A 10,486-nucleotide genomic window follows, 5' to 3' on the forward strand; every position below is an offset into this window, starting at 1 on the left:
ATCCTCATACGTCCCTACTTTGGCATCTCTAGCCATGCTTTTGGGCCCATTTGGAGAAATTAATCAATTACGATGTTCCCTCGATTACGTTGGGCTTATTATGAAGGAGAGAATGACGATTCGTAGAGACCTGCATGATAATGGTTGGTACGGAAAACTTTTGAGAAATGCACTTTAAATTGGATATTCCTTATATGATATCATCGGGATGATTTATTCGAGGCCCAAGCCCTATACTTCTTGATTTGGAGATACATCCTCCTACATGGAATTAATATTCAGAGTCTATCCCTTTTGATATTATCACTACACTTAAGGAAAGGCAACATCCATAGCTCATGGTCCGAGCTTCGCTCTAACCCTTATAGGGTTCAGTTTATTGACATTCTACAGGAGGGAGACTCATTTGCAGTTTGAGGTTCAGGCTCTTCGCTTCATCGTATTAAGAGCTCAAAATTATTGGCACTTCTAAAATATCTTGTTCCACCAGTCTTTATATTCTTAGTATAGTATTTCTGTGTATTTGTCTGGTTTATGGGGGTCCGTCCGGGTTTTTAACATAACTTGCGCACGGGTATACCTTCTGGACTTATGGGGGCTTAGTTGGTTTTAGTTCTTGTGTTCTGGTTGTTCTTCTACACCTATGTGCATACCTTTACAATTCTTGTTCTTGGCTTCTTTCTGTGTTTTTTATTCTAGTATTTCTTATTGAATTTACTCTTCTTACTTAGTTGGCCTATAATGCCTACTGAGTAATTTTTATTAGTACTCATACTACACTCTACATATGTTTCTGTGATGCACGACCGAGTACCAATTATCAACATCGTCATTTGAGCCAGTAGTAGTTATTCAGAGGCGAGTGTGAGCATTCAACATTCTGGATCATTGTCATCTACTTGTTATTTTGTGACTTGTCTTTTGTATTTGAGACAGTTCCTTATGGTTGTATATATTTTTAGTCCGCTTTTGGGACTTGTACTTTCTTAGTGGCTATGTACTATTGACTTTCAGATTCTGGAGGGATTCATTTTGCTTATGTATATATTTTTGGCTTGCCTTGTATTATTTCTGTATTTCTTCCTTTTTGTTATTTAGTCTCAGTCCATATACCCATTACTAGCTTTTTCTGGTTATGAGTTGACTTACCTACTTATAGGTTATAGTAGGTGCCATCACGGCTCGCGAAATTGGGTCATGACAGTTTCTGCAGCGACAGGGCGTAAGTGGAATATAGAAGATCACATGCAAACTCTTACTTGATATTGAAAGTGCTTCCTTTGGAAGGTTCAAATGACAATATTGAGATTTTTGTAATTATGTACTATTATCTTCTTCCCAATAGGAGAGTTTCATAGAAACATTAGCATTATTGAAAGTAGATAATAGAAAATAGGTTGTAGAAGTTCTTACTTGCTTAAGAAGAAACTCAAATTTGTACAACTCCAAGATTGGAATTCAACTTCGATTGCTAATTATACTTGAAATGGAGTTTTTCTTTATTAGTATAATCTCTATTTCTCCATTTATGAGTAGGTAAATCTATAACTAGGAGGTGTGTGTGCAATATGTGGATGTAAAACTCAATAGGTAGTGATTAATTATCTCTAAAATCAATTATTATGCATGAATCTATTGTTGTCTTAAAGGTTTAATCTAAAAATCAATGGTTTAAATATTGGTCGAACTATGTAACACTATTTTGACTTGAGAAAGTAAAATAGAGTTGGGTAAGATTTCATTAGTGAGGACTAGAGAAATTTATCATAGAATTAGAACTAAAGATAGTCTAATATGTTTTTATCTTTTATTTAAAGATAGAGCTGGAAATAGTTTAACCCACTCAAGCAATTTTTGTCACTTTGATTGTTATGGTCTTGGGGTCCAAAAGAACCCAAAATATACATACCCTCCAGTTTGGGAGAATCATAGGTATAGTATAGACCAAATGCTATCGATGTATTGTTGATTTGGAAATTGATTAATCATTGCCTATTTTGTTGAAACTCCATCGTAATACTAAATCGATGGGGACATAAGACAAGATCATAGCTCACCAGAAATAACATAAGAGTGATGAAGTGGTCAAATGAAAAAATGAAGTAAAATGTCATGTCCTCGAAACATGAGGTCTCAGCAATAGTAAGCTAATAACTAGCACAAGCATGATCGCATGAAGGATGAGCACGATCGTCGGACACTACATTATGATACAATATAGGAAATATTATGTGTTAGTACATGGAATGTACTAAGTATGTGGGAGGTGTGCATGACCAATGAACACAGGACATAATCAATATGAATCATAAGATGGAAGACCAATATGTTAAAACATGAGTAAAACCATGAAAACCTTACAAGATCATAATCATTGGTCTATGCATCAAAATATCACCATCATAGGAGCATACATATGTGGGAGATAATCGTAACCGACAGTAAGACCATGTGAGCCATAACATAAAATCCGATGATATGCACATTGAGAAGGGGAGAAGCTACTTGCAAAGGTAGGCTCCGTCCAATCATTATCATTATCATGGAACAAGAAGAAATAGTGCTCAGCTAGTCAATCAAAACCTACAGATCCAACTGGAAATACAACAACATCTAGTCCCGCCAAACGACAACAAAAAAACATAGGGAATTCTACATTTAAATCCAAAAGGATCCGACAATAATTTACAAGCCAAACTGGGTGAAAACCACTACACCAGGGATCCAACATAAGTGTGCTACAATAATAAAGAACACTAAGTCTCATAAACTCCCTCCAATAAAGGATACAATAACTAAGGATCAAACCACATCTCAAGTCTAAGGCACAAATCTGTCAACCATCATAAACATCAAACAAGTCACCTCAAATAGGCTAATCAAGGAAAAATTAAGGTATCATTAACAATCCCACCAACTAGACTGGAAATCTCATAAAGCTAACCTAGCCTAAAGATCACACTGGGACAAAGAACCAAAATTCTAGGAATCCAGCATAACCCATCACATACAATCCAAACCATCAGTAATTTATGCTAAACAATACCTCGTGAAGCTCAATCAAAAGAAAGGATATTGTAGTGTACCTTGAGGCTGAACCCACACCCTCTAAGTCTACTTTCTTGTAGCGTTTCACACCAAAAATAATTCTAAATGCCTCCACGCTATCAAAATATTTATCACCTCATCAATACAAATGTATTTACACTAAAATTGCATTTTCCAGAGATGGACTTAAAATTAGGTGAAAAAAGGGATTATAGGACCTGCAATGGAAATCCTGAAAATGACTCCGTGAAAAAGTTCTAAATGCATTATTGAGTTTTTACACCAAAATGGGGTACAAATTTATGCTCAAAATGAGAGAAAACAACCCAATAAATAATTTCACCATTCAATCCCTAACTAAGTTTGGGCAGCCCCTTTGGACAAGAAATTACCTCACTACAACGCTTTTTAGAGTTCCTTAAATAATCCCACGCGTAGCTAAGAACACCACCAAAGCCAGGACTTGAAATCGCCTCAATTGTATTTAGAAGTTTGAAAAAATACTGAAAATAAGTTTTAAAGTGACTCACTCGTATTGCAAAGAGAACGCGAATATCTCTTAAGTGAGCCTCACCAAAAGGCAGGCCTCGCTAACGCGAGACCCATGTCGCTAAAGTGACAGGTCGATTTAGCGAAGGTCTTATCGCTTAAGCAACAACTGTCTATGGACATCCATTGATTTAGCAATGCCCTGGTCACTTTAGTGACCAAGGGATGCTTTAGCAATGTCACTAGACTCAGCTATACCAACAGAGTTTTGGAAAAGGCCAAGCCACCGATGGGGTGGTCGTGATTTGTTTAGAATCGTGTGCGCACAAAAGGACTATGTTTCCCCATCAAATTCGATGCTCCATACTCAATGGTACAGTCTAAATTTCCATCTAAGATTGTCTCGACAAAATATGGATCCCACCTCCAAGCATAATTCTTAGCAATTCTACAAGAAGGCTATAAATGAGATCGAAAGCCTCAAGAAACAAATAAAAGGTCATTCTAGACCAAACTCAATACTTCAAAGCTAACCATATTGATAAAATTTCAATTTGAGTGCGTTTACCAAGAGTGTAGACCAAAGTCAACCTTTGGCCAAATTTTAAATACTAAAGCGCCAAATAGCCCTAAACTCGCACCAATTTCCTTGATACTCTTGATGACCACACTACTGGGCTAATTTTTCCATTCCAGAGTTGATGGAACCATCATAATTCCATTCTGAGGCAATTTTCCTAGAGTTTTGACCGAAGTCAACCACTAAAACTCTATGAACTCCAACACAAGAAATTGGGCATAAAACTCGAATGAATGATTAGGCGACCAAACTGTCAGTGCCACCAAGTAATATATTGCTTGGGGTCACTATAGGAAAGATCTAAACACTGAAAAGATCATTGAAGGATGAAAATGACCAGGAGAGTCATGACAAGAGTCTTCCGTGAACGGGTCCCAACTTGGGAAATTTAAGAGGGTGAATTGAAATTTTTCCCACTCTTTTATTATATTACTTAAACATTCTTGGGATTATTTCTAAATAAATAAATACACAAAACCCTCTATAAATCCCTCATTCCCTCAACTATTCTCTTAACAAAATTCATCAATCTAAAGAATTCTCTATAAGCTGTTCTTCAAAGTTCTATCTAGTTCTCTCAGAGTCAAGTTCGTCAATTACATTGTTGCTAAAGCATCACTTTATAGGTACGTGAAAATTCATCCATGTATCTTCTTTATCCATACAGTCCCAAAGGTTTTCTCAATTATCTCTTTTATGAATTTCTTCCTCTAATTTTGATGATTTTGCATTGGGTCAATTCAATTATGCTTTTACTCAATTTCAATGGTCTATTAATGCATTATTAAATCCAAATTACATGTTTTAATTGAGTTAACAATGACCCATGAATTATCCTATGAATATCAAGTATAAATAATTTATTTATGATCATGGAAGATGAAGTATTATGTCTGATTTATGAAAGTTATGAATTATGATTCACATATGTGTTCAAGCATGTATTCATGAATTGTGAAAGGTTTTCCCACAATATTAACTAATCATGATTTAGATGGTTAGAAAGGTGAGTGTTTATATGTTTATGTTACGATCATGGATTTTCAAGGAGCTATTGTTATGATGCATTTGGTGATGTGGATTAGTTGATTATTGCCTTTCTTAATGACTATGATTTATGTATTCTATTGGGATTAACTTAGCACAGAGAGAACTTTATGGTGGGGACTTGCTAAGATAGTCCCTAGTAGCAACCCCTAGTTTCAAACTATGTTCTCCCATAGGTTCCTTAATGTCCTAGCTAGTGGATCCACATATAGATCACGTTCATGTTTACACAGAGTCTACCATGGAAATTGTCCTCTCTCTTCTCAGTCTAGAGTTACATCAAATTCCATGTTATACCTCAATAGTCTTAAATACTATTTAAGTTTAATATTCTACATATATAAATGCTCTTATTATAAGCCCTTTTATGGTGTTTTATGATGCATCCTTATTAAATTTTTAAAAGAATAGTTGAATCTTTATTTCATGCTTTCAAGATATTAGTTCATGCATCACATGTTCATATTTATTATGTTTGATAATTCTTTTTCATACATGTTTCTCACATACTTAATACATTTCATGTACTAATACATATTTTTCCTACATTTTATCTTAATGTAGGGTTCGATGACCATTCTACACATCCCACTTAAGTGTAGATTTTAGAGTTATTATCTATTTGTTGGTAAGTCATCATGCTTCCAAAACATAACATTTATGATTTCATTTATGTTCCTTTATGACTTTCACTTTATTACATCTTGGTGAGATAAAAACTTATCCCAATACCCATCTATAGCAGAAAGGCATGTTGGCTTGTTGTGTCTATGTTGACCCATTTATTCAGATATTTAGCTTGATTTTCTTATATCGATATTTCCTTGTTGAGACTTATATTCTGCATTCATGATTATCTCATGATATTGTCTAACTTACCTTCTATATATTTATGTATAATTTACGAAGAAGCTTGGTTGGGGTCTGTCGAGATCCTAATCATCATGTTACATCTAGAGCCTAGTTTGGGTCATGACAAACTTTGTATCAAAGCACAAGGTTTAAGGTGTATTAGGGAGTCTAACATGCCACTTTAAGTAGAGGCTTGTCCATGGGTGTGAAGCTCCACATCTATGAATGAGAGGCTATGAGGCATTTCAGGAAATTCCACATCTTTCATTATTCATATGTCATGCGATAGAGTCGAACTCTAAGGTTTTACCTTTAATATTCTTTCTTTGCAAATTACACAATCATGCCTCCTACAACATCTCCCTTAATAAGGAATATGAACAAGGTGCAACAAGCTATACTGGTTACTAATGACCCTTTGGATAAGCAAGTCTCTCATGCCGAGTTGCGAGTGACTTTTTAAGTACTTGCCTAAGCTGTGGCTACAAAAGCTAATCGAGAGGTTGTTACTCCTGTTAATCCAAATATGGGTACTTTGGCTAGCTGAGTTTGTGATTTTGCTCGTATAAATCCTCCTAGGTTCTATGGTTTTAAGGTGGATGAGGATGTACAAGAGTTTATTGATGGTGTTTGCAAGATCATAGACATCATGGGAATTGGTTAGAAGGAGTAGGCGGACTGTGAGGCATATGAACTTAAGGGAGCTGCTCAGATTTGGTATGAACAATAGAATGGTGAAAGGCTAGAGATATGGGTCTAATGGATTGGGAAGAGTTCAAGTGTGCTTTCCTTGACTATTTATTTCCATTGGAGTTGAGGGAATCTAAGGTATAAGAACTCATCAACTTGAGTCAAGGTAATATGAACGTGAGCGAATATGCATTCAAGTTCACTCAATTATCAAAATATGCTCTTTTTATGGTTGCTAATTCTAGAGTTTGCATGGGCAAATTTGTCTCGGGTATGTCGAATATGGTGGTGAAGGAAAGTAGGACCACCATGTTGATCAAAGAGATGGACATCTCAAGGCTCATGACACATTCCAAACAAATTAAGGAAGATAAGTTGAAAGAAAGAGCTAGGGAGTCCAAAAGGGCTTGGACTGATGGTGATGAGTATTCTCATGGTAAATCCGATAATGGTGGTCATTCACAATTTCTTCTAAACTTCTCTAGATAGAATTCTTCAAGAAATCCAGCTCCAAAGTTCAACAAGTATAGGGTTTCTAACCCTAAATCTCATGGAGGAGCCCTAAGTGGTTAGAATATTCCTTCATGCAAGAAGTGTAGGAAGAGAGTGCTTGGCAGGATCAGGTGCTTGCTTTGGTTGTGGAAAGATAGGTCACCAACTGAAAGATTATCCTTCGAGTGCTACTAGAGGTCGAAGTGATCGATCCTAGCCCTAAACTTAGACTCAAACTAATACAGGTCGACTAGCTCAGCATGGTACTACTTCAGGTTCAAGTGGCCGCCAGTGCCAAAATAGATTCCATGCCTTACAAACTCATCAGGATTTGGAGGATTCGCTCTATGTGGTTAATGGTATGTTAAAAGTCTTTGTCTATTGAGTTTGATGTTTATGCATTGTTAGATCCGGGTGCTACTCTGTCTTTTGTTACTCTCTATCTTGCTTTGAAATTTGATGTTAATCCCAAGATCTTGTTAGAAATTTTTTCTGTCTATACTCGTATTAGTGATTCAATTTTAGCTAAAAGAGTCTATCGAAATTGTCCAGATATAATTTTTCATAAAATCACCTCAGTTGATCTTGTAGATCTTGAAATGATTGATTTCAAGGTTATTCTTAGTATGGGTTGGCTTCATGCATGTTATGTTTCCATATATTGTAGAACCTGTATGGTTAAGTTTCTATTTTCTAATGAGCCAGTCCTAGAGGGGAAAGGTAGTGATTCCTTGTTCAAAGCTCAATTCATATCATGCCTGAAAGCTTAGAAAATGATTTCTAAGGATTGCATCTATCTTATAGCTCAGGTTATAAATGTAGATTCTAAATCCCCTACTCTTAAGTCAGTACCCATTGTTAATGAGTGTTTGGAAGTGTTTCTTGATGATCCACCCGGTATCCCTCCCAAAAGGGTAATTGACTTTCGCATAGATATTCGTCATGATAGCCTGTATATCTCTATCCCTCCTTAAAGAATGTCTTCAGCAGAACTCAAAGATTGCAAGGATCATTTAAAGGATTTTTTAGATAAGGATTTTATAACACCAAGTATCTCTCCATTGGGTGCTCCATTTCTCTTTGTTCAAAAGAAGAATGGTTTTCTTTGTATGTGTATCCATTATTGACAATTAAAGAAGGTCACAATCAATAATAAGTAACCCATTCGAAGGATCAAAGACTTGTTCGATAAACTTCAAGGTGCAAGCTACTTTTTAAAAATTAATCTTCAATCGAGTTACCATAACCACTGCGTAAGACAATGTGACATTCCGAAGAAGACTTTTAGAACGTGGTATGCTAACTTTAAATTTTTAGTTGTGTGTTTTGGACTAACGAATGCTCCTGCTGATTTTATAGATTTTCTAAATAGGGTGTTCAAATAATATTTGGATATGTTCGTTATTATGTTCATCCGTGATATTTTTGTCTATTCTCGGAGTGAAGAGGAGCATGCCGATCATTTGAGGATTGTATTGAAAGTTCATAAGGATGATCAATTATTTTCTAAGTTAAGAAAGTGTGATTTTTTGTTGAGTTTGGTTGCTTTCGTTGGACATATAATTTACGGTGAAGGTATTATGGTGGATCTTAAGAAAATAGGGGCGGTAAAGAATTGTCCTAGACTTTTGTCTCCTTCTAATATTCAAAGTTTCTTGGGCTTAGCCGGTTATTATAGATGGTTTGTTGAAGGATTTTCCTCTATTGCACTTCCCTTGACTACTTTGATTAAAAATAAGGTGAAATTCCAATAGTCTGAGAAATGTGAGAAAATCTTCTAAGATTTGAAAGATAGACTTACATTCGCTCTAGTCTTGACCTTTTGAAAACGATCCAATGCATTTGTTGTATATTATGAATCTTTAAGGGTTGGTGTAGGTTGTGATTTGATGCAGAATGGAAAGAAAATAACATATGCTTCTAGGCAACTTAAGGTGCATGAAATGTACTAGGCAACCTAAGGTGCATGAAAAGAAATATCTTACTCATTACTTGGAGTTAGTAGCGGTTGCATTTGCTTTAAATAGTTTAAGGCAATATATTTATGGTGTCCATGTTGATGTATTCAGTGACTATAAGACTTTGCAATATGTTTTCAACCAAAAGTATTTGAACCTTTGACAAGGGAGATAGCTTGAGTTATTGAAGGACTACGATATGAGTGTGTTGTACCACCCAGTTAAGGCGAATATGGTTGTTTATACTCTTAGTAGACCATCCTGGATAGTGTTATCCATATTAAGGATAAATAGAAGGAGTAGTTCATGATGTACATAGACTAACTCATTTGGGTGTAAGCGTGATTGACTCGGAGGATGGTGGTGTTTTTTCCAAAATTGTTCTGAATCATCTCTTGTGGTGGATGCGAAGGAAAAGCAAGGTAATGATCCGGATTTAGTTGAGTTGAAGAAACCGGTTGCGCTAGAAGTATATCTAAAGGCACATTTCAATGGATTTATCTTGAGTTGATATCTTCAAAGAAGCTCAAACACCATTCTTAAATATTTCAAATAGTCGCTCCTCTTTATCGACTTCACCACTAAGTTATCAACATAGTAGTCAACATTTTCATGGAGCAAGTCATCAAATATATTTTGCATAGCCCTTCGATATGTGTCACCAACATTCTTCAAATCAAAAGGCATAGAAAATAATACCAAAATATGTGAAATGCTTTGAGTTCTTCACCCTTAGGTGCCATGTATATTTGGTTATAACCAGATAAAAGCATCCATGAGAGATATTGCCTTGTAACTAGTGGTAGCAACAATAATCAAATCTAGAATAGGGAGAAGAAAATCATCCTAAGGGAATGCGTTATTGAGATTCCTAAAATCAACACAAGCTAAAATTTAGTCATGCTTCTTCCTCAAAGGGACAAAACTTGAAATCCACGCAGGTTATTTGTTACACCCCTTACTTTTATAACTTTGAACGCGTTCTTAAATCTCTTGAAAAGCTCTTAAGTTTTATGGAAGGATCGTAAGCTTCTTAAGTTTCTTAAGGTTTTCTTAAAGCTTCTTAAGACTTCTTAAGAACTATTAAGCTTCTTAAGAGTTACCATGTGAGCCGAATAATCTATAACTTTATCAAAAAACTCTAAGGAAAGGAGAATGTGATACCCCATATTAGAGAAGAGTGGAAATAGAGTTAGAAGAATCTAGAAGAATTTGGAGACCAAACAATGAGTCATAGGAATCGACTTATTTACGTAAGCTTCCAACTTAGAAATCTTACATACTGAAGCTACTGACATACCAACCTTACATAGCAAGAATTACATAGGTT

The sequence above is a fragment of the Solanum dulcamara genome, chromosome 1 (assembly GCF_947179165.1).
Source record: "Solanum dulcamara chromosome 1, daSolDulc1.2, whole genome shotgun sequence".
Classification (NCBI taxonomy): domain Eukaryota; kingdom Viridiplantae; phylum Streptophyta; class Magnoliopsida; order Solanales; family Solanaceae; genus Solanum; species Solanum dulcamara.